General features: G+C 49.6%; 1 protein-coding gene across 6 annotated transcripts in view; it reads left to right on the top strand.

Annotated features, from left to right (window-relative positions):
- The first annotated feature begins 7,710 nt into the window (after nucleotides 1–7,710).
- RASSF7 (Ras association domain family member 7) overlaps nucleotides 7,711–27,690 on the top strand; it is a 33,555-nt gene continuing 13,575 nt past the window's right edge. For 4 of the 6 annotated variants that reach the window (XM_030949433.1, XM_030949435.1, XM_030949432.1 and 1 more), the window contains exon 1: nucleotides 7,711–7,813. The gene's annotated coding sequence lies outside the window, so the exon portion shown is untranslated. Of the gene's footprint in view, nucleotides 7,814–24,097; nucleotides 24,230–27,690 lie in introns of those variants that run through there. The other 2 variants (XM_030949434.1, XM_030949429.1) reach the window with 1 other exon arrangement.

Raw genomic sequence — 27,690 nt, 5'->3', positions numbered from 1 at the left:
CTGTCTTTCAAACCCAGGGCAGTTTCCTTGCAAGAAATGGAAAGAGACAGGGAAGAAAGGAGAATTGCCTTTTTGAAAATGTTTGCTTTAGGTAACCCTCACACTTTGGGGTCTCAGGACTGAAAGGCAGGAAAAAAGGGCTTGTTGACCTGATGTTAACCTTCAGCTGTCAGCCATTCAGCTCCATGATCCTCACATGCCGCTGCTTAATCCAGGAGGAAAAAAAGCACAAAGCCTGCCCAGAGCCTGTGCCATCTCATTAACATTTGGCTTAGGCAAGATTTCTGTCCTGCACAGGGAATGCAGCAGCTCCAGTTCAAACAGCTCTCCTCTGCTGTGTCCAGGGACAGAGGTTTGTCACACCTTCTGCAGTGCTGTGCTTTGGGGTCCTTGAGCTGACAAAACATAATTCAGGCAGAGACACTGGCATTTTTTGGCTTATTGAGAACTTGAACAGACATTTCTGTGAGGTCCTCCTCTGTGCCAGAATGAGGTGGTTCCCAACAGGCACAAGACACTGACCCAACACAGGTTTGGCTGGTGCCTGGCACCTCTTATTGGCGGTGGGGGTCCCACAAGGCCATAAAAGCCATACTGTAGCTTCTGGTTTGACATCACATCCCACATCCCCATCATGTGTACTCAGAGGAAGGTCATAGGGATGGTTGAAGAAGAAATAATATGGGAGGGACAAGGAGCACATGGGCACCTTGACCTACAGCCAGACATCTACTGCCCCCAGGCCCTTGTAGTTTTCACTTGATTAAACATGAAAGCTCTGTGGTTGCCTGAGCTGGCAAACATGGTTCAGCACACCTGAAGTTGGCAGGGAGACCTGCTGCCCTGGGGTTGGCATGGGGTTGGCAAAGGTTTCCTCTTCCTATCTGGGAGCTGGCAAGAGTGTGTTCCCATCTGACAAGCAGGTGGGAGGAGGAAGGTGGGTGGCTTTATGCTGACTGATGTGAGCAGTGTGCTTTTGGTGGTGGAGGAACACGGCCGTGGCCATGGGCTGAGTGGATCACATGAGCTTGGAGGTGGAGCTTGAACCGTGTGAGAGATAGATGATTCTTTGGAGACACGGTGGGATTCTTCAGTGGGAGGACCTCTGATCTAAGTATAACAAGTCACACTTTAGAAATAAGTTGGTTGAGGCTGTGGCTGAGTTTCTTTGATGTAGGCTGAGGTCACACACTACAGGGAGAAATCACTCAGTGTTCTGCTTTCCTGTTGATAAACAGCTCTGATCCTGGGACAAGGCTGTGATCCATGGGGCTGTTTAGCCATGAGGAAGTAGAAACTCCTGCACTAAGCCAGATCAAGGGTCTGAATTGCTGAGCATCCTAAGGCTTCAGGGAGCAGTGAGTGCTCCCAGGGGCATGTTGATTAGGACTCCTTCAATTCTTACCCCTTGTTACTGCCTCCAGGAGCAAGGACTACATAGCTGAGTGTGACCCATATGGCCCCTCACCATTTGCTACTAAAACAGGTTAAGAGCACAGTCTCACAGGCTTTGTAAACAGCATTTGTCTGCGTTTATTAATCCAGATTATGTTTTCTACATCTACTGGTTTAATCTTCTCTTGAACTCATGCAAATACTCACAGCTGACAGCATTCTTGGGCAAGGAGTTCCCCAGGTCTGACCCCCACCACATGAGGACATACATGCTCTGAATTAGCCCCAGTTTTTGCACTGGGAAGAGGCAGCAAGGCCAATCCCTGTCAGCCTTCTTTGGGCCATGCCTGACTTTGTAGCCCTCTGCCATAACCTCTCCAGCCATGTCTTTTCCAGACTGAGAAGTCCTGCTGTGCACAAGTCCTTGCTTGCAGGAGGGCTCCTCCAGACCTTTGATCCTCTTTCATCCCTTTCTCCGTGTTGCCCTATTGCATTTTGGATTCGAGGCTTCAAAGAGGTGCCTTTTGGGGCACAGGTCAGCACAGTGGCTTGGCAGGCGTGCCTGCCCCACAGCCCTGGCTCTCTCCAGATGCTGCTGTTTCTTGGCCACAGGCTGTGCCAGCTCCTGTGATCCCGTTTGCGTAAGTAATTGGCAGTGCATACCACGCATAACCAGCTCTGAGTTTGTGTTGGGGTTTTTTTGATCCAGGGCTCTTTCTCTTCTGGAAGGGTAGATGTGTTGTCTGGGTGTTTTTATGAGTGTTGGGTCTCCCTGCTGACTGCAAATCCATCCTCCCACCTTGAAATCTGCTTGGCTCTCCTGCAGAGACCCATGGTGTGTAAGGGGCTGTAGGTGAGAGCCTGGCATTGTCTGAGACCTAAAGGGAATATTTTCAGGGCTGTTCCAGCTCCCTTCCTTTGCTTTTATCCCAGATAAAAATGTATTTACATGATAACATAGAAAAGCATAATAAGCAACCAAACCTCACTGTGGTCAATTCACTCCCAGCCTATTTCATGCTGATAAGACCATGATGAACTCAGATTGGAACTTCAAACTTCTTTGAAGGCATTCAGCCAATTGCAAAGGTGAGAACCAGCTGCACAGTTTGGGTCCCGAGATGAACTTTGTTGTAGGTGAAGCTGTAACATGAATTTGTCATGTGAATCTATCTTGAGGAATAATAACTCTTTGTATTTTTTATTGGGTTTTTTTGCTACAGTTTTTCCTTCCTCCTGGTCCCACCACAAATCTGCTCTCACTCTAATCTTTTCTTTGGCAGCTAAAACTATTATCTTTATTGTTTCAGGGCTTGGCTTCTTCCTGTTAGATCTCCTAATTGGATTTTTACTCTCCTATCCATTTAGTCTCTTCTGTGCTTTCACTAAAACCCTTTAACCCTTTGGCACCAGCTTTGCTAACCAGTTACCCTGGAAGGTGCTCCACTCCCTGATTTGCACAGGAACAGCTTTCCTAAGCCATGGGTGCCGCCTCCAATGTCACTGTCTGTACACTGTGTCATCACCATCATCTCCTTCACTCTGAAGACTACAAAGGCTCACTGGGTTTTAACCAAGAATAACCAAAACAACCCACATCACCCTTTAAAAGGAGGTCTGAAGTCACCATAGAGCCAAAATAATCCAAAAATTATAATATTTCAGCTGTGGCTAGGAAAAGTTTTCAGCTTTGTCCAGATTCACCTCCCACCCAGACCAGGTGCCAGTCCTGTGTCCCTGGCTGTGTCTTAAATGGGTTAGCAGCTACAAGAGGGTGAAACAGCAGGGGGGCTGTGACCACTTCTGGCACTGGGGTCACTTAACCCTTCCACTCCTCTTCATCCTCTTTGGAAAATGCTGTTCACAAAACATGCTTTCTTCCACCTCTCATCGATTTTGTTGCTTTGGCCTGCAAGCTCTGCTGGACAGGCCAGCCTCTCATAACAGTGCCAGAGTCTTCACTGAAGGCTTTGAGTGTGCCAGGAGTGCCCTGATTGCATTGCAGGTGCTTTCTGTGCAGCTGGAAGGACCTCTGGTCTCCATACCAGCAATGGTCTCTGTCCTCTCCATGAGTAAATCAGAGCTTTGGTTTCTCCAGCTAGCAGGTACAATCCAAGCTGTCCTTGGAGCACAGCAAGATGGTGATGGAATCTGCCATGGAGGGGGCTTGGGTACCCCATATCCCAAGAAGGGGCTGCTGGTTTGATGGCTTGAGCCATGCAGCTTCTCTTAGAGGAGGAGGGTGGAGCTGAGACAATGGCATCTCACCATGGGTCTGGTTTTTCCATCAGACCATGCAGTAATGCAGCACTGTGATTTTTCAGGGAGCCAAGATCTTCACTTGTAACATTTCTTTGTAACAACTTGGAGCACAAGGAAGGAAGCTCTCCTCCAGGTCAGTCAAGCCCAGTGCAGACAGATGATGGAGTAAGACCTCCCCGTAGCAAGATGTTAAGTACAAAAGGAAATGTAAATACAAAGGGAGGAAAAATAGGGAGAAGAGGTACCAACCCTACTAACTGGCTGCTCAACCCAGATCCAGCTGCCTGGCCTTAAACAGGCCTCAATGGACCCAGTCCCTCTCCTCCTTTTGTTCTTTTTTTCAGCCTTTTTACAACCTCAGTGCCTTTGTGTTTGTGTTGCTGAAATGCGTTGCCATGGTTAAAATTGTTATTTTCAGCAGGGTTTGCATCTTACCTGTAAGACAGATAGATATGGAGATGGAGATGTGCATGAATATGTGTGTTTACCTTCATTTCAGTTCCCACTGGCCATGTGGAAAAACAAATCTGATGGAAAAGGAGGACCCTTCAGGGGGAATGAGGAGAGAGGGAGAATGCCACCTTGGAGGAGTTTCTCCAAGGAATACATAGGCTAAGCCAAAAGCGTGGGATATAAGAGATGATCACTTGAGAGCAGGGGAGGGCAGAGATGGACATAGGTTTGTAGAAGGTGTTATTGGACTGTGGAAAACACACAACTTCAAGTCAAGCCTATTTTAAGGGTGCAGTGTACATGTGGAAAGGTGGGGATCACAGTCCCCTCCCTGCACACTGTTCCCACACTGGCAGTGCCAACACAAAATTCATCCTTAGCCCTGTCATTTTACTTGGCTCCGGTTGCTCCAAGTGCTGAAAGGGGTTTGCAATTGTTATTTTTAAATTATTATTATTTTTTAATGTTCTTATCAGATACATGTAGTAAATTTTACTTTATTCCTCTTCTTTTATAATATTATTTATTCAAGGAACTGATTCTTTGGCACATTCCCATAGGTATTCTTCTACAGAGGAAAATGATAACAAAACCTTTGGCTTTCAGACTTTTAGGATTTTTGGCTTTGGTGTATCAGGCCACAATAATTGTATTGTTGTTCCTCAGGGAATGATTCAGAATAATAGATCTGCTAGGAAAGATGGACCAAGTTCCTGAGTTTTTTGGCTAATGTTATTATGCCAGTCTGAATTGATGGAACAGTTCTGAATTGCTTCACTCAAACAAGCATTGAATGAAGAATTGAATCAATATTTGCTGGGCCCTCTTCCAGCCCCTCCAGCTCTCTTACACAATCCACCAGTGCTGCCCTTGCCTGGACAAAATGTGTGGGGCTGGTCAGAGGTGGCTCCTAGCCAAGAAGTGAGGCCCAGGCCCTCTGGAGTATTTTGTTATCTCCCATCCCCTGATTCTGCCTGGAGGCAGGACTCCTCTCCCATCTAACACGAGGCCCTGGCTGTGCCTGGCTATACCTGGCTCCTGCCGCAGCGGAGGAGGAAGATGGCACCTCCAGGGGCTGAGTCAGTCGCCTGAGAGAGAAACCACTCTCAAGTGGGATTTTTCCATTGACTGAGAATCTCCCCAGGCTACTGGGGCCCAAGATAGGCTGCCTGAGTTAAAGCCTGAGATAAGAGATGATGAACTGGGGAGCTGGAAGTTCACTCCTGTCTCAGGTAAGGACCGAAAGGGTTGGGGATAAAGGGGAGTGCTTCTAAATCATGTGCAAGTTCAGAAATTACTTTTTCTCTGTGGGAGAAATGCTGGTAACAGCCCCAGCTCAGTATTTCTGACAGCCTTATCCCCAAGCCCCACTACTGGACAAGGCTGCTATTTGCCTTTGTCATGGGTGTTGCTACACCATGGCAGCACCCAGACAGCCAGGTCTTACTGCCTTGTTCAGCCCTTGGAACCTGCTGCTAAAAGCACTGACAGCACTGATAGGGATGTCCTTTCACATCCTCTGGGCTCCACACTGACACACACCTGATCTCCTGCCATTTTGTCTGTTCCCTTTGGGAAGGCTGCCAGAAATGTCAATGTTTTCACCCTCCTGCTCTGTATGGCAGCAGAGCTGCAGCCCTGCCTGACAGCTGACACCCTCCCCAAGCTTTGTAATTGGGGTGATGGAGCTAATGAGGGGATGAATCCATCCCATCACTTTCTGTGATTGTCATTCACCTTCTTCTGCCCCATCAAGTCACTGGAGAAATCTGGTGTCTGAGCCAAACAAGGGACATCTGTAAACATGGTCTAACCAGCACTGCTGGAGGCTTGGTCCTGAGGATGAGCAGAGCAACCTCAGAGCCACAGGAACACCTCCCTGTGCGCTTGTCTGCTCTATAGTCACCACAAATTAACTGCAGGTATGTCCTGAAAATTAATGAGTTCAAGACCTTTACAGGCTCAGACGGGCCATCTTCTGCAGAAATAGTGTCCTTAATTAAATCATACCTCCTTCACGAGGACCTGTATTGAGCCCAAAGACAGGGAAGGCAGTCAGACTGCCTGGTGCTGTACTGGCAAGATGTGGGATCACTGGGGAAAGGCTGCTACAGCTCATCCACATCCACCTGCAGGGCAGAGTGGGGGGAGGAGCCAGCCTGGATTCGTTAATTGCTGGCGTGGGGTGGCAAGGAAACCAGCCCAAGTGCTGGCCACAGGGGTGCATAGCACCTCAGCAGCATGGCTAATTAATGGAGTGAAATGGGTGTTTGTGACGTGGTGTAATGGGGAAGTGAGTCAGGCACAGCACCACATGTAGCTGATCCTATGGTTCCCTCCTCCAGCACGCTCAGACCCCTCTTCAGGTCACCTTCTCTTGTGAGCTGGCAAAACCTCAGTGGTCTTCTGGGGAGAATAAATGACAGGGAGCAGGGTTAGCAGAAGCCAGGTGCACTTATCCCAGAGGCTCAGCATGTGGTGTGGCTGTGGAGGATGTTGTCCTACAGCTATTTCCTGAGCAGGAAGGAGATCCACATAGATGCCTGGGTTGGAGGGTCTAGGGAGCTCAAGGGGAGAAGTTCTGCCAGAATACGTGGGTTGTGGTTATCTATCCCTCTACACCATCACCAAGGTGATGGGGAGATCTCTCTTCAGAATCTACCCAGGCTCCTGTACCTTGGGAAGGAGCCTGGCAGGTTGGGAAGAACCCTCTCTGGCTGTGGGGAGCCAAGATGCACCAGTTCCCACCTCCAGCGCCACAGGAAACAAGGTGATGACTGCATCTTTCACTCAGGTGTGCACCTTGGCAGCAGCTGCACGTGTGTGAGCAGAGAAGCCAGCACCAAGGTGTTAAGGAAACTCCTGTCTGACTGTTTGGGAGTGTGATGGCCTGAGTGCTTCCTGAATGGTCAGACAGGAAAGTTTCCCTAACAAAATGGACTGTTTGCATTGTGCACCTGAGTCCCCTGTGCTCATAAGGGGCTTAAGGCTCCAGTTCTGGGCTCCATAAAAAACATCTTGCAGGGGCTGGCTGGGAGAAAAAAATGCCCCTGGCACTGCAGCCAGGCCAGAAAGCATCCATGGAGCCGCGGGTCTGCGGGCCCGCACCCACGCTGCGCCGTCTGGGGCAGAGCCAGGCAGGTGGAAGCGGCGCCGGGGCACAAGGAGCGCACTGCCGGTACTGGCTGGGGAAGTGCCATCGCTCCCGGTAAGGTAACCACCGGGAGGCTCTCCCTGGTAAGGTGACCACCGGGACAGGGGCTGGAGCTGGGACGTGGAGAAAGAGGACATGCAGAAGAACCCAGGCTTGCAAACACAGTTCTGGCAGCTGGGGAGAAGTGCTCTTTTCCCTTCCCTTCCCCACGTCTCTTTTGTTTTCCGCAGCCCGACAGAAGAGGCTTCCAGTGAACGGCAGGGGTGGGGGCAGAGCCCACCCGCACAAAGGCAGCTCCCCACGGGCGCTGTGACCGCTGTCACGCTTTTTCGCTCAAATCAACGCCGGCAGTGGATGACGTGGGGCTGGTGCTCCCCAGCCCCGGGGCTGATTGGTCCCAGCTCAGGTTTGAACGCCAAGGTGTCCTGGCAACGAGAAGCAGAGGAGCCAGACTTTCCCGTCCCCACTCGGCTCCGGGAGCACGGCGGGTGCTGGGAAGGGACGGCATCGCGGCGAGGAGCAGCGCGCAGGGCCCCGGCCCTCCTGCAGGTACCCTGGGCGCCCTCGGGCCGTGCCCCAGCCCGGAGCCGGGAGCCGGGATGAGTTCCAGCCCCGTGGGTGTCGGCGGCCGCCGGCAGGGACTCCGCACGGCTGCTCAGCGGCACCTGTGCTCCGCACAGACACGGCAGCGAAGCTGGTCTCAGCTGGGAGAAAGGATGGGGAAATCACCGGTGTTTGGGGGCCTTGAAAGTGACCGTGCAGTGGGGTTTGCGAGAGGGATGCCTGGGGAAAAGCTGCGCAGGGACCGGGGAGTCAAGGGGCCTTCCCACAGTTGTGTGGTCAGCTCTCCTGCCCCAAGAGGAACAAGTGATTCTGGCTAGTTTTGGGTTCTCCTGATTAATCAAACTCACAAATGCCCTGCAGGGCAGCCGGGGCTCTGAGATGTGCTAGAAGAAGATGGCTTTACACTGAAATGAAGCAGCTTTTCCTGCTGATAGAGTGCTGCTCTGCTCTTGCCCCAGCGTAACCCTCCTGCAGCCAGGCCCTCTGGAGCTTGGGGGTGAGGAGGGAAGGGCGCCTCAGGGCTCAGCCCTGTGCAGGAAAGCAAAGGGCACTACAGGGCTATGCTGTAAAGAAAAGGCTTTTTCCTGCACCTGGAAGATGTGAGCAGAGATGTGAGGAGCTGGCTGGGGGAGGATGTTTGCCAGCACGGGGAGGCAGCACTCAGCACAGCCTATTCTGCACCTGTCAAAACTAGCAGAGACATACCTGTGAAAAGATGTGCCAGCCATTAATGACAGGGCACATCCAAGCTGTCCAAGTTGAGAAATCACCTCCACAGGGTAACAGCCATCCCGGAGGAGCTTCCTGGCTCAGTAGCAGGGGGTGAGCTTGTGGAAGGGCTGGTGTCCTGCATGGATTCAGTGGCGCACGTTGAAAAGCAGCACCACGACTCAGGTCTTGCTGCTGCAAGTGGGGCATGAAGAGGGATAGCAATACCAGGACCTTTTGGAGCACAGCTTGTGTTTATTAGAGCACAGGGCTGAGGCCTGCCTGAACAATTCTTTCCCACAGACCTAAAGGCGTGATGAGACTTGGAGGTCTCTCCTAGTATCATGCTCATAGTAGAAGAGCAGTTCCTCAGCGTGCCAGTGGCGTGCTGAGGAAAGGCAGAGGGACATCACAAAATGAGCAGGGAGTGTTCTGCTGGCAGCATGTTATTGCTGACCTGGATTCACACTGATGACCTGGAGGGGTGAGATTAGCACAGTCAGCTTGTCCCAGGGCTGTGGGGGGATTAGAGAGAGGGAAAGGATGTATGTTGTTACATACATAATTTTTCTCTGTTTAGCACAAGTTATCAGTTTTTTAAAAAAATATCCTGCATACTGAAATGTTGCCAAAGTTTACAATCTTGGAGTGGTGGGCTTACAGCAGTAGAGGCTCTGCCTAGAAAACCCAGTTACTAGATCTGTGAGAATCAGTGATGCTGTTTGTATCTAAATGAAAGCCAAGAAAAAACATCTGTCTCATGTTGTAAGAAGAGGTTTGACCTAGAGGAACCTAAAAACAAATAAACATGAAAATTCACTAAAGGTGAATTAAACAAACTGGGTATTTTAATTATTTTTTTTGACAATCATGTTTTTAAATTGAGCAGCTTGGGACTGGATGATGTTCCTACTTGAACCAACAGCTCTCCCTGCTCCAATTAGTTCAAATAAGACTTGTTTCTCTGAAGGGTTAAGGCCAGTACATTGTTCAGGCTTTATTAAACCCATGAACAGTAATGTCAGTCTGAAACCCAAGAGAGGGGAAAACATACCCACACCTTGCAGGCCATAAACAGGAACAAATTCAACTCACTTTGTATCTCCCCAACAATTGAGCTGAGGCAGTTTATGAACTGGGAACATTAGCTCCAGTGAGGCAGGACTTTCCCAGATTAGATAACATGTCAGTCATTAAATAACTTATCTTTCCTGGTATTTTATGGAATACACAGTGCCTGTTGCCTGCTAATAGCGTCTGCTTTTATTTGAGTGGGATTGTATTTTATAACAATCCTTCTGTTCAGTTTGCATGTTTGCAGTGACCCCAGCAAGCAATCACTCCATGGCTGATAGTAAATTCACTCCCAGAGGTTTAATGATGGTATTTACTGTAGGAGCTATGAGTTATAGGGCTGTAGTGATTAGGGTGGGTTGATGGGACACAGGGCAGTTGGATAATTGCTAGTGATGAGCCAGTGAACTCCCAGGTAATTGCACCTTACCTGGAGAGGTGTGCTGGCATGAGTGGTGTTTTAAAGACAAAGCTGTGAGGAGGATAAAGAACTGTCATTGTCTCCACATGACTGCGATGAATCATGAACAGGAAATTATCCCTTCTCCTCACCAAGAAAAATAATGCTTTGTCTGTTTCCTTTCCTGTTGCCATCTTAAAGAAAAGACAGGACCTGTGTGCCTGTCAAGTCTGTGCCCCTTCCTTCTCTTCATACCATTTAAACACTGTTGAGAAGTAGAGATGCTCTGCTTGAGGGCACCGTCAAGCGTTGTGAAAATGGGTTTTGAGGGAAGGAAAGACAGACATACTCACTGACTGACCTGGGAAGGCCTGGCATAGACCAAACCTCAGTTAAACACCAGAGAGGCTTGGTAACAGAGGGACCCTGGCAAAGCTCACTCACCAGAAGGCTTCAGCATAAGCTCAGATTTCCTCCATAGATGTGAGGTCCAAGCAATCCTGGTTCCTAGGACAGCAGACATCATTAATAATGTTATTAAAGGGAGATAGTAATTTTACTTTTAATGAATGTGGGATCTACATAAGTTGGTGTGGTCACTTGCTAGAGCCCTGTTGGCCCTCGGGCAAGATTTCTCAAGTCCCAGCCATTTCCATGTATGTTTGGGCTCCTCAGGACATTACTCAGCCTGCATGTATGTGGATTTGGTAGTCCTCACCTAGCCCCAGAGTTTGAGGCTGTCTGCAGTGCTGCTGCAGGCTCCCCAGCGCCTGCGGTCTCCAGCCTTGGCACTTTGTGTTTGTTTGCCCTGCATACCCAGCAGTGGAGAAGCCAAAATTGCTTTGCCCTCCCTTCTCATGAAGCAGAGGGTTGGAGACTTGATCCCTGTAATTGCCAGCCTCTCCTACTCCAGAAAGGAGTAATCCTCAAAGTGATGGTGACACTGGAGTCCTCTAATGCTTCTTGAGTATTCATCAGCAGGTCCTGGAGGGCTTTGGGAAAGATGCTGTATGCCTCACGTCTATTTTAGATCTGGGAGGGTTGAAGCAAAGCAAGGGGCAGAGCCTTGACACACAATGACAGGAATAGAGCAAATGGCAGGTTTAGGCAGAGGCAAGGGGATTGATAGAGCAAAGGATCTGACAGTGGTGCTCTCACCTCACCCCAGAGAGCTTTCTTGGGACCAAGAAAGCTCTCTTTATCTGCTAGAACCTTTTGATTTTGCCTCCTGATTAAAAGACAAAGATGGGGAGTGTGTCTCTGTGTTAAGGAGCTTTCCTCTCCCTCTGTAGCAAGAGAGAAAGATTGCAGCAAAACCAGCAAAATAAACTCCATTACAAGACTGTTCCACTGATTGGGAGAAAATAAGTAGTTTGTGGACCCAGAACCTCCCAGGAGAGGGGCTGCTCTTGGTCCAGCAATGATTTAAGGGACTTAGTGAGTCAGAAGTGCCTTCAATAAAGCTGTGGCAGGGTTATCAATATATCAAGAATTTTGGGCAATTGGACCAGATATATCCAGGTACAGCATGATAGAAATGATAATGCTGGTCCAGACTGCTGAAGCTCCATTGACATGCCTGGAGCTACTCTATTGTTACGGTTAGCAATGGGAAAAGGAGTTTAAGCTGTTCTCATTCTGCAGCCTGATCCAAGCACTCGCTGCTCCACCTTCTTCTTTGTTGGCCCAAACATTTCTCCAACTGCTTGATGCAGAGGCATTGGTCTGGCAGAAAAAAAAAATCAAACATTTTCTCCCCTGGGGATTTTCTAGAGCTGGACAGTCCTTGATCAAGTCCTACTCTCTGCACCAAGAGTAGTGCAGGCACAATGAAGAGGGGAGTGCAAGCTGTCAGTCCACCACTGCCTGCTTTAACCAGTCCAACAGCAGCTTGGGTGAATGGAGGAATCCTTTCCTTCTCTTACATGTGGCGCTCTCAAGGGAAACATGTGCTGACCATGGGTTTGCAAACCACTGCCAGATGTTTGAAATTACATAGTTTAATTGTTGGTGCAGGACCACTCAGTCCAGTGGGAGTGACCTAAAGGAAATCCCTTGAAACCTGCTCTCTGGTACCAAGAAGTACCAGAGAGGCTCCACAATACCAGCTTTGAACCTGAGGTAGTGAGGTACCAGCAAAGATCAGAGCATCAGATTCAGAGGCAGGAACTGCTGAGTGTTGATCCTGGATCTACTGCCAGCTCTTTCTGCTCTGGGGCAAATTGTTTAGCTTTCCTTTTCCCTGATCCCCTTCCATCCCCTGTCCAAATCCTTTGTCATATGGGAGTTGGGAAGAAGCTTGCAAAACACCTGCTGAAGTGCTCTGACGACAGAAAGCAGAATGCACAAATGCTAAGTTGTATGGGCAATATAAACAATTCCAGCTATACGTTTCCCAGGCTAAATGGGAAAGGAGGAGGGGTTATCTGGTGGGTGGCACCCGTGTCCTAATTACAAGGCTTGTCTCTGGATCCCTTTGGTGTGAAGCATCCTCTTGGCTGAAAAACAGCTGATAAAGTCACACCTGAGCGGAGGTGGGGGAGGAAAAGCTTGTCACACAAGTGAACCAGGGTGGGTGGAAATTTCCTTTGGCAGGAAGGGGTTAAGTGTGGTACCAGCAGTGGGTTGGAGATGGCCTTCAGGACCACTGGTCCTGCTCTACCTCCTCATGCTTGTCTGGTGCATTTTTCCAGGTGGTTGCTATATGGTTTTGAGGGTCCTATGAGATCCAGGAAAGTCCTTCCTGTAGCTGCCATTGTCTTCTCTGACACCTGATTCGGGGGATAACCTCTGGCATTTTAGTAGTCTCTTTGTCCCACACCAGTTTGCCAACTCAAAAAGCAGCACAGCCCCAAGGTTTAAGATTTAATAAGTAAATTGTGAGTGCACTTTGCTTTCTGAACCTTTATAGCATTTCAGGGTCACATCTCTAGCATGTCTTTGCAGCAGTGGGAGTTCAAACCTGATGGTGCATGTGTATGTGCTAAGAAAAGTGAGATATCCACACAAACAGCTACTGTTGAGGAGACAAGAAACACAGCAGATGCCATGAGGGCCGATAGACCTTCCAGGCTAGGCCCCAGGCAGATGTCTTGGGCCTCTTCCACAATACCTGTGGTTCCCTCCTTACTGCTGCTTTTTGCATTTCACTTGTGCTTATGATCTTGCCCTAAATCTAGGTTAGTCTTGCAGGTGTAGCATGCTCTGAAGATCACCTGGAATAGGTTTTCAGGTCTGACCCCTTGTTTTTGCCAAGTGATTTCTTTGTGATCAGGGAAGTGCAGGTTTAACAGCCTGGGAGCCAGAAAAGTGATTGCAACTCACACCTCTGCCTTTGATGCTTTGTAGCTTGGGCAAAAATCAGTCCAGTTGGGATCAGCTGCATGAGGACATATAAGTGCCTGAAGATGCAGGTTGATATCTACATGATGTTTATTTTACATTTAAGCTGCATCTGGGAGTTTTGTTTCCTGACTGGGAAATAGGAAGAGGTATTTTTTGTCTCTCCTTTTATTACTGCTCTCCAGCCTGAAAGCTGCTGGGGTTGAGATGTCCCTGTGTGTGTGTGAGTGTGTGCTGCAGGCCCTGATCTCAGCAGGAGACTCATGTTGAGCCCCCCTAAGCCAGCCCTGGAGCTGAGTGGCCGACATGCTCTCTAAGCCCTGCAGAGCTGCATGTAGGGCAGGGTATTTTTTTCCCCAAGGAGCATTTGATTCCTGCAGTACTATGGGAAAAGGGACATATCTGCACCACCTGGGTGCTCCTCCATCACTTGTTGGGGCTGAGCAGCACCTGCTTATAACCAGTGCTTTGCCTTGGAAGCCCCTGAGAGCTGCTGAATGTATCTGCTGCCTGGCTTCCCCCTTAGTTAGTCTGCATGTAACAGCCTGGGAGATTATTGCCCCCACCCATGCAGCTTGCCAGACAGATGTTAGAGATGGTGAGGGAGATATCTGCTCTCAGATTAAAAAGCAGTTTAAAATGCATCCCCTGCCAGCTGTGGCCCCCTGGCCTGTTAGCTTTCAAGTGCTCTCTGGAAGAAATGCTTTCAGATTTAACTCAGCCCTAGCCTTTCCTGCAGTCTTCTTGTGCTGTTCTCTGCCTGGCAAAGCCCCAGCAGCAGCCCCCAGGCAACGTGGCACGTGTAGTGGGAACGACTTTGGCTGACTGGGATGGTTTTGCAGGGAGTCCAGGTGCTGTACACAGTACAGCGGGGAGGAGAAGACGCCTCCGGATGGAAGTTAGAGATCTCTTCCTCCTCCCTTTTTTCTCCTGAACCCAGCAATTTAGTGGTTGTGTCAGCATAACTCGATAGCATGGGGATGGAGAGAAACTGGAGCCTCCACAGCATAAAACAAAAGCCTCAATTTGCTCTCAGTTGCCTGTTGCAGGAAACTCTGTCTCCTGGTGATAAAGGGAGAAAAAGAGCTGCATGGGGAGGACACCACAGGACAACTCTTTCAGGGGGAGAGTGAATGCATTCTTCTCTGCATTGGACATTTGTATACCAACTTGTCGTGCCCTGATGTCTCTGCATGGGTAATCTTGCCCTTAGCATGGGTTTTCCCAGCTTTTCCCAGGGCCCTTGAAAGCTAGTCATCCCCATGCTGCCTTTCCAGGGCTTCTCATCCTGACAGGGCCTGTAACAGCATGGGCTGTGCTGAAGGTCTCATTCCTTTCCTCAGTTTGCCCTGCAACAGTGGCAGGGTGTGCTAGTGACTGCAGTCAAATTAAAGGCTGGTAAGCTGCCCTTTTGCTGAGGTGGATGTAAAGGTCTAAGGGCAGCAATGCTCAAAAAAAATACCTCCTCTCTTGGTAGGAGATATGGGTGAGAAATTCTGTCCTGATGCTGATGCTGTTGGGACAGGGATGCTGGGATGGCAGCCTTAGTAGGAGATGGCTCTGCCTGCATTAGTCATGGTGGTGGAGGGGAAACCCGTAACATAAAAATATCAATTATATATGTTCAACAGATACACAAACATTACTTCTACCAGCACTGTAAATCAGGCCTATCTCCCTACCTCCTCCCAGATTTTACCAGCCTAATCTGGAATTTTCTGTGCAATATTTATTTTTCATTACTAAGTCTTGAAGGAATTGTATTTTCAAGCAGCCAGTGACTTCTTTTTGTCTAAAAACTTTGTTTTCCCCTGAAGTCAGCTCAGAGCACCTGTCTCTTGGACAACCAGGCCCCTTTAAGATGTCTCAGGCTGCTTTGAATCACTAATTGCTTCTGAATAGGCAGGCCAAATGTTTTATCACTTCAAACTCCCATAGCAATGCAAATCTATACAGCTGAGAAGCCTCTTTCCATGCATGGGGGTGATGGGTAAAGATAAGGATTAAAAATAGAAACAAATTCAGCCCGGGGGTCCTCTTTGTTCCTCCCTGCCCTCGGTGGGGTTGCCAGGGCTACATTTGTTCCCCTGCATCGTTTTTGGATGAGATCCAGTGCCCCTTAAATGCAAAGCTGAGAGGTGCAGTGGCGGGAGAGGGCTGGATGAGGTCCTAGGTACATACATATTTCATTGCCCGTGCCAGGCTCTGTGTTGTTTTCTCTCTCTGGTTTCACAAAGGTGGTGTTTTCTAAAACTCCCACTTGTTGAGGGCGACACAATCCAGGCTTCATCCCGTCTAAAGTTTCTGGCTTTTCAGTTGTTTCCCACTCTGAATGGCAGCCAGGCATATTTCCCATGGCTGGGGGGAAAAGGGGGATGCTTGGTAGGGAAACAGGACTTGCCTGAGTGCTGTTTGGAGGGAACTACGTGTGCTGTGACATGTCCCCCTCGGGGTTGCTGTGTGTGTTTTGGGCTGTGCTGGCTCACAGACCCTGCAGGAGATGAGCAGCCCTTTCCAAAGCCTCACTGGTACAGGGCTGGCCTGGCTTCTTTAAGTAACCCACAGCCTGAAGGCAAATATTGACTATTAAGAGGTGGAAGATCTCAGTGAGCAAGGGCAGTCTAAATCCTCCATTTTGCTTAGGTCGCCTGTTATTAGAGCTGCCTGCTGTGTGCTGAGTAGGGCCATGCTCACAAATTGCCAAGAGCTCAGCATTATGGAAGCAAAAGCCAATTTACTGACTTTCCAATAGAAAGGAAGATACATGCTGAATGTGCATCTGTTGGATGATATTTCTGTTTCAGGCATGCCACTAACATACAAATGGAAAAGCGACTTTGCATGATTTATGTAGTTACTAGGAAAACCTGAGTCAAATGATACTTTGTAGAGTATTGGGCACTATTTATTCTTAGCAGAGTAGGTTATAAAATCTATTTTCTATTTATCTCCCCAAACAAATTCCAGTTGACGTTGCCTATCCTACTCTGGACGTGGAGAGCAGATAAATATCCTCACAAAAAACATCTTCATGTAAAATCAATAGCTAATAAGAAATCAGTCCCTTGAAGATGATAGCAATTTATCTTTAAAATTAAAATAAAGACTGCAAAATTTTGTGAAAGGTGAAAACAAACAAACAAATCTCTGTTCTTCTTTGTTTAGGTATTATTTGTGTGTTTCAGGCGCATATAGGACCCAGTTAGGACTTGATCAACTAAGAATAACTATTGTTACCTTCATTGTACTTTTAAAAGAGACAGCTGCTTTCCCGCCAGACTGGGATTTCCAGGGAGGCACAGAGGAACTGGAATAATTTTAGGCCTTCAATCCTGTTCTCCAAAGACCTTTGACTCAACAGGGCTGAAACTCAGGCTTAAATCCTGCAGGGGGTTAAGTCTTCAGTGTTGTGTTCCAGCTCAGGGGTAATTATCTTACTGAACTGGGGTCTTCATACATAACTCTGGTCTTCCTGGCAGGGAAAAAAATTTAAAAAGAAAGGTTTTGAGTCTAAAAGGACAATTAGAAACAAGAAAGCTTGCTTATACTTTACGAGCTTATGTGTAGAGGTGGCCTTGTATGTCCAAGTCAGTACCAAAAGCAATCCAGGCTTGGGACTCTCCTTATTTCTGCCCGAGGTCTCCACTTGGGTACCAGCAAGGCACAGAGCTGGTGCAAGACTGTGCTCTGCTCTGACACCTGGCACCAGCAAAGCGAGGCGTGGGAGAGAACCTCCAGTGCTGGTGCTGTGAGGGGGCTGTGAGGCTGAAATGTGGGGCTGGCTGTGTAATGGGGGGATTCTGAGAGCACAACCTGGCAGGTGGCTTCTAAGGCATGATGTTGGAAAAGCAATTAGGGGCCAATGGGAATGGCACAGGTAGAGAGCAAGAAAAGGTGTCCTAAAGGGTGGAAGCTGTGCCAGGCTCAGGTGCCCTCCCAGCTCGAAAGTGGGAGCCCAGGCAAGGAAGGAGGGGGAATAGCTGGAGCAAGAACCAGAAAAACCTGCTCACACCAGCCCGGGATTCACATTACTCACACTGCTTTAAAACAGGTCAGGTTTGCTTTGGTTTCCAGGCAAAGATGGCCAAAGTGCCTAAGGACTGTTTGCAGCTCAGCTTAGAGCAGTTCCAAGCTCCCGTGTGCTTGCCCACCGTGTCACTGTGCCCCCTACCCATCACCAGTGCAAGACCCTTCCTGGGATTTCAGCCTTTCTAAGCAAAGGCTGGGCTAGGGGCAGGCACAAGGACATTTCCCAGCTCACTTGAGGGGTGGTAATTGTGAGTGGTGGGATCACATCACCCTCACTTCCTGACCTGCCACAAGCTTTGGAGCTCACACAGCAAGTTTGCTGCTTGAAGCTGGATGGGAGACTGGTCTGGGGATGCTCCCCATTGAAAAGGAAAAGTGGTCTGCCTCCCCCAGATGCTGTCAGAGGTGAGAAGCTCATGGCAGTGGTGTGAGCTGTCCTGCTTCAGGTCTCATCCACAAGCACTAGGGTCAGCCTCAAATGGTTTATCAGGTTATTATAGACAACTTCAACTGGGCATGAGTAGCAAAGATGAAACCACTTTTTTGTTGGGAAGGAGGGGAAAAGGAGCTAACAGAGTTAGAAATCAGATTGTCGGAGGCTAATGGCTGTGTCTGCTTATTAGGCAGCAATAACAGTAATTTACCTTTGAATCGCAATAATTCATCGTAACGCTTCCTACCTACCTCATGAACCCTTTCTGCTTATCTCACCCCTCTTGTTCAGGGATCTGAAAGCATTTCATAAACATTAATTAATTATTCCTCCACACCCCTGGAAGCAAAGTAAACATTATCCCAATTTTGCAGCTCAAGAAGCTGAGCTCACCTAAAGAGATAATAACTGAGCAGGGGTGCCGGAGCCCAGAGCACAAGCGCCTATCCCAGCTTTGACCAGAAGCACCTTTCAGCAGAGTGCTCTGACATGTGGGCACTGGGGGAACGATCCAAGGTAGCTCAGTCCTTCATCCATGCACATTCCCGTGCTTGCCACCATTTTCAGATGGCAGGAGAGGTGTAGGAAGGGTGAGTGTTGCTCTTGCCTTGGAGATGTCTCACACTCATCACTATCTCATCACCTTCAAGCCTCCACCACAGGGACCAGGCACCTGCCAGTGTGTGAAGCACCTGCCATTATTCACAGTAGGACTCTCCCTTTTTTTAATGACTACGTTAATGAACCTAATCTGTCGGTGTGAATGTGGTTAATCCCACAGCTCCAGGGACTAGAAGTTCAGAGATGTTTCTTCTCCTGCCTTCTCTCACCTCACTTTGCATCCTAACCTAATGCTTCAGCACTGAGATGAGCTGGTGAGACCTGTGCTAAAGCAGAAGCCGCCCTGTCCTGGCTTGAAAATCGGGCTGCTGTGAGTAAATATCCAGGATAGAACAGTTACAAATCAGGCCATCTCTCTCCAATGTCTCACCTAAGGGAAATGAGCGGTATCCTGAAACAAGATGCTTAACGTTAAACCTGTGCTCAAGTGCCTTGATGGATCTTGGCCCTTGAGGAGCCTGTCACCCTAGATGTGGTGGCAAAGATGTACATTAGGGGGAGGATGTCCCCTGCAAATAATGAGCCTTGGCAGTGGAGGGAAGGATGAGACACCAAAGGTCCATGCCAGGCCAGCCTGTTGGGAAGGGGGATTTTTTCCTCCCCCTGAAACCAGCAGTTGACTTTTGGAAGCCAAATGGGTTCCAGCATCAGAGCAGGAGGAGGGTCGTGTTTCATAGACAAGTCATGGTGGATTAAATGTAAATGAATCTGCAGTGTGATGGACAAATGGGATCAGTGCCGGGAACCCCAGCTCCTGGCAGGGGATGGATTAGTAATGGGCACTGGAGGGTTTGCAGCAGGGAGGGAGTGAATGGCAAGGCAGGGAGGTTTCCAGCATTGCCCTGCCTGTAGCACTGAACGAAAGAGACATCTCCAGGCTCAAAGAAGAGAGGTCAAGCCTAGATAAACACCAGCTTGGTCTCCCTTCAGAGAATCACTGAGGCATGAAGAAAAACTTTAACAGCTGCAATGCTGCTTTTGAACCTCCTAGTAAAAGGGAGGGTCAGGAGGTCAAAACTTTCAATGCCTCTGGGAAGAAGAGGACTTTTCCCCACAAGCCTTTGAAAAACCGAACTAAATTAGCATGACCACACTGCTAAATGCTTGGGAAACCTGAACGGCTCGGGTCACAGGCTACCCGAGCAGCAGAATGGCAAAGAGCTGCTGCATTCCCATACTCAACAGCCATAATTAATGAGGCTATTTCCTAGGTGAAAAGCAGGTCTTCTGCCCAGCACCTGGACGGGAAACAAAACCTTGCAGGATGTGCCCTGGGCATCTTTTCTTCTCCTGATACTGTTGCCTTTTCCCCTTTCTGTTTCTCCCATCCATTTTCTCTCCCTCACTTCCATCCACCATTGTTTCAGCTGTTTTTTCCTCCCCTGCTCCCAATGTCACACAGCTCAACTTACTGTTTGAAGTGGGGAATGGCAATGAAGTTGTAATGATCTAGCCGTGCTCTCCCCTGGGGTTGCTGAATGGGAATGCAGGAGCTCCAACCTAACTAGATCACATTTTTTTTCCTACTTTTTATTCCAAAAGCGACATGTAAGAGCCCTCCTCCTCATTGTGAGTTATTCACTTCCACTTTAAAGGAAGATTTTGCATTTCTGGACCTTTTGCAAGAGCCATTCTAGCAAAGACCAGGCAATGCAGACTTCTGGAGGACGTAGAGATCTGGAATTTTTGGCTCTGACTTTATCATGGGTTTTATATTCATCTTGTACTGTGAGTGTGCTGGGCGCCACTTGTCATGAGACCCTTTGCAGGTCTCCCTTCACAGCTCCCACCACCAGAGGTGTGGAAAGCCGAGAGGCATGTGCAGACCTTGCAGGGACTGTCAGTGCTTTTGGGAAAGGGCTATGTGCCTACACAGGGCAATCCAAAGACCCCAGACTAGTGTAGCCAAAAGGTTTACTGATCTGGACTGCAATCCTGCAGGCTGCTCCTGACCATCCCCATTCCTTGCAGCCACAGGAGACCAAGTGCCCAGCAGCTTTTCCAGGCTTGTTGCAGAAGCAGAAGGAATACTGAATAAAGTAGGAGGGCAGGAAATACATCCCGTTTCAGAGGCCAGAAGGCCTGCCCTTGAAGCACAACAGCTCATCTATCCACCAGACCGAGGTCTCTCCTTCCTGCGAGCCCGGGCCCAGGCAGGATTGTGGGTGGAAATGAGGGGATGCACTCTGTAGTACCCTGGCTGTCAGCTGCAGGGCTCTGCAGTGCCAAGCCTCAATTTGGCTTTCCTGTGATGCTGCAGAATCTTTTCTTTCTTATGTCTCTTGTTGTCCTAGAAACAGAGGAAAAAATTCTTCCAGAGAAGCCCTTTTGTTACACTTCAGGCAGCATCTTCTGTCTCTCACTAAAACAGTGTATGGTCACAAAATAAAACCCTTGCCAGAAAATATATAGTGAGTTCAAAATCTTCCAAAGAAACCTGGAAAAACTTAAGACCCTCCAAACACTCCAAAAGGCCTAAAAGTACTGCAAGGATCAATGGGCACTTTGTAACACTGCTACAAATGTATGTTGAGCAGCAGAAGGCAGTACTCTTGTGTGTATATATATACATATGTATATAAATATTTTTATAGATGTAATTATCTGTGTTATTTATACATATTGTTGAGAGAGAGGTCCTCATTTCTAGCCTTGGATTACAGCTTTTGAAGTAGAAGGTGTCTGCTGGAAGAGAAAGTCAACATGCCCTCTGGTATTGGCAACTTTTCTCTCCTGGTGCCAGGGCTTTCCTGGAAATGCTGGGATTTTGGGGGCAATTGTCTTTATTTGAGAGGGAAGCTCATGTTGTGGGGAAAATGTGCCCTTCTGTGTGCTCAGTGAGGCAAGAGATGCACTGGGTAATTTCTCTGAGGCACATGAAATGTTGTAGCTGTGTCAGGAAAGGATAGTGACTGACAAATTTCCTGAGGCTTGCAGGATCTGGAGGCACACTCCCAAGGTGTGCCTCAAGGGGTCCATGGCAAAGGGAGAAGGAGAGGAAAGCAGGCAGGAAGATTTGACAGCCATGATGCTGACCACCTCCAGCTCCTGAGGGGAGCAGGAGATGTGGGGCACCTCTGAAAATCTGGCTTCCCACTCTTTCCTTTTAGAAACAGGCCTGAAAATGAAACTTTCCTCTTCTTTTCCCTCCCAACCACAGCTCAAAGGGTTTTGGGTTTGTGCCAAAAGCCAAAACCCAACAGCTCTGCAGATTCAGGTGCCTCGAATTCCCATTTTCCTCTCAAGCCCCACACTGACCATGGACTGTAGCACAGACTAACACTGCTGGGCTCGGGTGGCTGTCCCAGGAAAGATGTGCTCTGCTAGGAGAGGCTATAGGTGGTGACCTGCTGCTCACCCACAGTAGGTTTGTACTCAGGAGGGGGTTTTGTGCAAACATATTCTGTACCTTAAGAAGCCTCAGAACCAGGACACTTGTGCTCCTGAGCTCAGCAGTGAGACAGCATCATCTTCTTTGGGGAAACTCAGATAGGATTACTATCTCATCTGCTGCTGGAGAGACCAAAGGACCTGCTTGGTGATGATTCAACTGCTCAGGATGCTGAGACAGCATTGTTCTCCTCCCTAAAGCAGCCTGGCTGCTCAGTGTACAATGAGGACATGACTTTTCAAAACTCTAAGATACACCTGTAGCAATCCCAGCATGGAACCAGTGGGCACAAACCCAGAAATCAGCTCTGTCACTATTCCTGGTCAGTCCCTGAACATGGCCTCAGCACCACAAGAGCTTTAAATAAATCTGAGACAGAGAAGATGGTCCATGAGCCAGTCTGGCAAACTCACCAGTGTGAAACTAAACATTGGACATTTTTATCCATCTTAATTGATGGAAGGTGTGGAGAACTTCTCATAGGATGAGGAATCAAGGGACCATGCAGACAGCGGGACAGAGTCAGTTTATTTATTTTTCACAGTAATAATTTTACAAGTGAAAAGAGATTTCAGATCTTTTCACAACCTACTTAAGGTAGAAAGATGTAAAACTCAAAATCTTTTCTTAAAAGAAAGGCAACCATCCTTGCTAGTGGCAAATGAGCCTCTGCTCAGCTTGCATCTGATTGGGATCTCAGAAGACTGTCCAACCTATTAAATAAGATATGTATCTCCTGAGAACAGCCTTTGTTGTTTTCTTTTATAGATCTTTGTTCCTCCTGTGCTGTAAGGTCTCCAGGGCATGGCCTGTGTTACGGAGCACCAGATGTACTATCTGATTTTAGGAGATCCTAATTATGAGGAATATGTCAGAACAACAGAAAACTTCATTTAAAAATCCAATTAAAGCTGCCGAGTGACAGCTACGGACTTGTGTGTTGCATCACCTCCTAATCCCAGCAGCTTCCATGTGGAGAAGGGAGTAGTTAAAGATATCATAAATCCTAGACAAAGATATCATGAGGCCTGCATGAGATGGGGATTTTTCTGACCATAAGTTAAAATTGGCACACATTTTGTGGTGGAGCAGCAAACCTGAGATCTGTTTTGGAGCAGTCACCTCGGGATCCAGGGCCTGATGGGTGGGTTATCCTTTCTCGTGAGTAGTGGGACATTTTACAAGACATTCTGGATAAAGAAATATAAAGGTAACTGTGTGTCTGGCACTGGGGTTGCACCAGCCCTGGCCTTGTTGGAGCACCTTCACCAGTAGAGACCTTGAGGATGGGATTCTGATGCCATCACAGCCATCCCCATTGCTTGGGGGACCATGGAGGAAGGACACTGGCGTGCAGGGTTGGGGGGTAGCTTTCAGGTGGGTTTTTTGAGAGATAGGATGGGAAAAGCTGGAGAGAGGAGGTGAGAAGTTTTCAAAGCCTCCAGCATGGCAGCAGACACCTGCTTCTTCCAAAACCGGCTGAACCTGTCTCCCTGCTGTCATCTCTCTGCGGGTTTAGGGCGTTCTGAGCCCCCGGCTGGCTGAAGGGCACAGGGCTCGAGGGCTGCACCCTCCTCGTGCACCAGGGCAAGCTCTTCTCTCTGAAAAGGAGTTGTTTTCTCTGCTCTACCCAGGGACCTGCTGGGGCAGGTGGAGGTCTGGGCCCTGCTGTGGACAGGCTGAGCACTTCCAGACGGGAATGAGCCTGCCCCTACGGCCCCAGAGAGCCAGGAGTCAGGGATAGAGAAGTACAGGGTGGTTTTGCTTGGTTTCTTTTTAGGAAAGGAGATTTTAAGTCTTCTTTTAAAAAGCATGATAATGTTTTCAGATTTTTCAAAATATAAATTAATAACCTTTCTAAATAAAAGGAGAATTCAATACTTTTTAAAAGTTTTTTTAAAGAGTTTTATTTTTATTGGAGAGTGTAAGACTTCAGGGGAAAAATGTAGAATTTATGAGTTCTTAAAAAATAAGAAGGAGAATTTAAGGGTTTATTTTAAAAGGAGAATTTTAATCTATTTTTTAAGAGAGATTTTATGACATTTTTAAAGAGAAGATTTTAAGGTTGTTGGGGGAGGTTTTAAAAGAATTTAAGATTTTCTTTCTTTTTTTTTGTAAGTAGAATTTCAGACTTTTTTTAAAGGAGAATTTCAGACTTTTTTTTTAAACAGCCGAGGTGATGCGGGGGAGTTCCGTGTGTGGGGCGGGGCTCACCTGGCGGGGGCGGCGCTCACCTGGCGGGGCGGGGCCGGCGGGGCGGGGCGCTGAGGGCGGCGCTGGGGCCGGCGCGGCTCCGCTCTGCGGAGCGGACGGGAGCGGAGCGGCCGCCGCTGCCGCCGCCCAGGAGAGGAGCCACAGCCGGAGCCGGAGCCGGAGCCGTGGCCGTGGCCGGGCCGGCGGCAGGTGAGTGCGCACGGACGCGGCGGGGCCGGGGCTGCCGCTGCTTTGCAGCACCGGGCGCGGCCCCGAGCAGGGGGGCTGCGGCTGAGGCGGGGCCGCTGGCCCCGGGTGTCCGTGAAGAGCGCCGTCCCCGGGGCAGCCGGGGCCTCACCCGCGGGGGAGGGGACAGCCCCACGGGGCTGCGAAGTGGGGCAGGGGCGGCGAGCAGCTGGCTTGGGGCAGGGCGCCGCAGTAACCCCGGATCCCGTAAGGAGAGCCCGGGCTGCGGGGACGGGGAGCGGCGTTCGGCACTGGCGAGACCCCGAGCCCCGCTGCCACCTGCCCGGTGCCGCCCCTGTCGTGTCCCGGTCGGTCGAGCCACCGGGTGGCTTTGCCTCCCGCCTGCCCGAGGCACTCCCAGCAGCTCCGGCCACCAGCTCGGTGCAGCCGGGCCCCGCTGGCAGGAGCGGCTCCTCGGCCCCGCCGGCGTTGCAAACGCTGCCCAGAGCCCCCAGCGGAGGAGCCGAGGCGGCGTGGAGGTCTCAGATGGCCGTGCCAGGAGCCTCCTCCCCTCGCATCCGTGGGGCAAAACCGCCCGTCCTTTCCCCCTTCAGAGACGTCTCCGTCTCCCCGGGGAGAGGGGTTAAATTCCTCGATAAGAGCCAGGCTCCAGCCGCATACTTCTGATGCCTTCCGTGAACTCTGCCGGCAGGTTGGCAGGTTGTTTCGTAACTCCACTTGTGGCCTGCTGCGGGGAGGAGGAGGGGGGAACGGGACACCGAGCTCCTCTCCTGGCTTTTTTTTCCTGCCCTGCAACAGCACTTTGTAATTGCAGGTTAAAATCCCAAACGTGGGTTCAAGGGTATTGTACAAAAGAAAGGGTCACTGCCGTGCGCCTCTCACTCCGAGTGGCTGCCTCAGGCACAGCCCATGGCACTCCCCTTGGGATGGCTGTTTCAGGAGAAATCAGGCGGAAACTCGTGAGAAATGGTCACAAGAGGCGAGACGGGAGCTGTGGGGGCTCCTCGCCGTGAGCCGGGGCCAGCTCCCCGGGATGCCGGTGCTAACGGGGAGGGCCCGGGCCGCGCTCTGCCGGGACTTGCCGGGCAGGCACCGGGCCCCGGCGGCGTGTGGGAGCACGAATGGCAGAGCGCCGCTGTCAGATGGCGGGGCCGGACGGCTGCCGGCGTGGGGCAGCAGTGCTGCACACACCTGTCAGCTCACCTCGAGGGGCAGCGCTGCGGGGAGCAGGCAGGAATTGCAGCCCTTCCTAGGGAGGCGAGAGCAAACCGTAAGCACATGCTGTATCTGCAGTGGGCAGGAGTGGGAAGCGTCTTCCAAACGCTGCTTGTTTTCCTTATCAGGCAGTGCCGGTGGTGTCTTCTCAGGAAGGGGCTGTGGGGAAGGGGGGATGTTCTTACCTTCTGTTGATGCCGTTGGGAATGCCAGGAATCCTCCCACATCCCGGTTATCTGCTGGGGGAGCCTGAGCACGATGCCTGGACTCCCTCTCCACATATCTCTGCTGGCTTCCCCATGCCTTCTCGAAAGAAATGGCATGGAAATCCAGAAGCTGCCACAAGTGCGCACATCTTCCTGAAGCCCTTCTTCCACCGTGTTGTACAAAGTTGTGAGGCCAGGGAGTGCTGCTTGCAGCACCTGTGGGTGCCCAGCACTCACAGCTTGAGCACTGCAGTTCCCAGGGTCCTGCACTATTTCCCTGCAAGGGCATGCCAGTTGCTCTAACATATAAAACTCTTTGCAAATGAGTGTGAGAGGGACATGGAAATTAGTTTTATCCAGGTCTTAAAGAGGCAGACCTGAGCACTAATCTGGCAACATATGTGTGCTGTCCACCTCCACAGTGGAGATGTGTCCTGTGGTTGTTTTCACTGTCACCACGTGCTGCAAGGAAATATTGCTCAAGTGCATCTGCATGGTCCACACTGGATCGTCCTTTTCATGGTTTTCAGCATCTCTCTGTCCTGTCTTGTTCATGTCATCTTCAGTAGGAAAAACCTCCAGTGGTGGCACAGAATTGACCTACGCCCATGTTCTGTTGTTTCTCCATGTGCTAGGGAGGGAATGCTTTGGGAGCAGTTCCAGACAAAGAGTTAATCCTTCCTGGCTGGGAGGCAGTGATGTGTGTGCCAAGGCTTCAGAGCAGAGTATTTTCTGGAGTCATGCAAGGTTGGGTGCTGTGGTGAGCTAGGGAGAAATCCAGGTGCTGTTTGACAATGGGTTGCTCTGTGCCCAAGTTTAAATAAAGGCATGAGGGACACTTTGGGTGTCAGCTCTGTGTGTATGCATTGTTTTCAAGAACATCTTTTTAAAGGATGTTCTTCCATCTGTTCCAGCTTGTCTGTGCCCTTGCAAATCTGTGTATTCAAATTAAAGCTTAAGCTTGGCCCCACTGAAGGTTTTTAACAGAATCCTGTTATTGCAAAGGACTGCTAACATTTTTATGTCCTTCCATTTTTCAGATGCCAAGTTCAGGAGCTCCTAAAAGTGGCTGATTGTCTGGCTTTTTATGGGCTGGAGTCAGCACTTTCTTGAGGGTTGGGGTGCTTCCAGCTGCCCCAGGCTAGTCATCTAGAATAACTTGTTGCTTAAAAAAAAAAAAAAGGAGGGAGGGCACGGGGAGGGGGGGAAATAACCTGAAACACTTCTTAACGAAACACATAGGTGGAAACTCCAGGATAATTGCATGAAGGCTTCTTGAATTGCCATGAAGGCTTCTTTTGTTGCTACTTCCTAACCCTGCTTCAGTTCACAGAACCTGCTGGAAGTCTTAATCTCTGAAGCCTCATGCTCAACCCTTCCTGTGTCCTCTCAGGTGCCTCCTGTATGACAGTGTCACAGTGCTCTCAACAGCCCTTTGGGGTCCAGAGCCTCCCATGGATGTCCTTGTGGTATTAGACCTAGCATTGCACTCCTGAGCACAGTGGGGACTTTGGAGGCACCTAGAGCATCCTGCAGGAGAGTAACTGTGCTGTCAGGGAAGCCCAGTGAGTGGCAGCCTCCCCTTTGCTCCCTGTTATTCCTGCCAGCCCGGGTAAACCATTGTCACCCAGATGGTGTTGTGAAGCTGTCTGACAGGGAGAGCACTTGCTGGTTTAAAGATTCCTTCTGTGAACAATGCTCTCCCCAGGAAATGTGTGTGCAGCAGGGAGCTGGTCTCTGCCTCTGGATGCTTGCCTGAGGCAGCTGGTGGAGTGCAGCAGGTTGGATAAACACCATAGGCATCTCTTCATAAGAATAAAGATGGGTTGTGTTGGTTTTTTTGGAGGCTTTGTGGTTGCTGTTTTCACTTGCCAATTTTTATTTTCTTTTCCAAGTTCTGGCAATGTTTGGAGGTGTCAGCACTCCTTTCTGCTAAGAGCCAAACGTACTTGTGGTGGGAATGCTGGGTGGACCTCTTTGCATGTTGTGATTGGTGCGGGCTGGTTCCTGCAGCACAAACAAACACACTCTTCTCTGAGGAAC

The sequence above is a fragment of the Camarhynchus parvulus genome, chromosome 5 (genome assembly GCF_901933205.1).
Source record: "Camarhynchus parvulus chromosome 5, STF_HiC, whole genome shotgun sequence".
Taxonomy (NCBI): domain Eukaryota; kingdom Metazoa; phylum Chordata; class Aves; order Passeriformes; family Thraupidae; genus Camarhynchus; species Camarhynchus parvulus.
Note: the sequence above shows the minus strand (reverse complement) of the source record. Positions and strands in the feature narration are given on the sequence as shown.